General features: G+C 40.1%; 1 pseudogene; it reads right to left on the bottom strand.

Annotated features, from left to right (window-relative positions):
• Nucleotides 1–257: 257 nt before the first annotated feature.
• On the bottom strand, nt 258–761 carry LOC149237326 (SKP1-like protein 11 pseudogene; annotated as a pseudogene).
• Between the last annotated feature and the right edge of the window lie 231 nt (nt 762–992).

Genomic DNA, 992 nt, shown 5'->3' with positions numbered 1-992 from the left:
TACTTATACATACTACATTAACCAATAAACAAATTCCTAAAAAAAAAAAACTTTCCTGGGTCGAAGTCTGTATCAAAATATTAAATAGTTGTACATAACTGTTACTGTAGAAGAAGAAATGCATGCTGTCCGTTGATTTTCGTAATAATAACATTGGGTTGAGTTCAGTTAAGCCCACGGAAATTGACGCTTCATATAAAATGTTACGACATAATAAATAAGAAAGAAATTTTCATAATAATAAAATTGGAGTTCGTTCAGTTATCGAAAGCCCAAGGAGCTTCACGCTTGACGGCCTCCACTTCTTCCGGAGTGAGGTCATTGTCAATGTTCAGCATCTCTCGCACTTTTTCGTGTGTTTTGCACGCAGTAATTTCCCTCGCAATAGTTCGACAGGCCAAGTCGAGAAGCGTGGGGATATTGAGATGCATGGCGGCCAGTGCAAGTTGGAAAAGAGTGGGATGATCCACATTCACAAACTCCACATCCCATGAGTCAACATCCTTTTTGGGACGTGGGGGGTGATCAACGTGGTGGTACGTGCAATATTTGATAATCTTTTCTAAAATGTCGGTGGACACAAACGGCAGAGGAATGGGATTTTCAGTGCCAAATTCCTCCGCCATCCTCATTATTATCACCGACTGAAACGCCACCGCTTTTGGCACATCCAATATTTGGCCATCGGAGCTCTTCAGTCTTAAAATCTCATCATTCTGTACGTCCGCCGCCTCCTGCTGCCTCTCAATTTCCATTTCCATTTCCGTTGCAATTGAAGAAGACGATGTTGAATTTGATTCGACAACGGACGTCCGTGTATACTATTTTCTCAATCACCTAATTCGATTCTGTGATCGCCCAAGATTACTATTTCTTTGATAAACAACGAACAATTTTTTCTTATGATTTCTATTTATGAAATCTAATGTATATATAGTGAGTATGTTATGGACTGCCAGCTTTCTTGAATGCGTGTCGACGTACCTTTTCGT

Source organism: Pinus tabuliformis, chromosome 8, assembly GCF_031772625.1.
Source record: "Pinus tabuliformis cultivar Carrire ecotype Pingquan chromosome 8, CPIR1, whole genome shotgun sequence".
In the NCBI taxonomy this organism is placed as follows: Eukaryota; Viridiplantae; Streptophyta; class Pinopsida; order Pinales; family Pinaceae; genus Pinus; species Pinus tabuliformis.
Note: the sequence above shows the minus strand (reverse complement) of the source record. Positions and strands in the feature narration are given on the sequence as shown.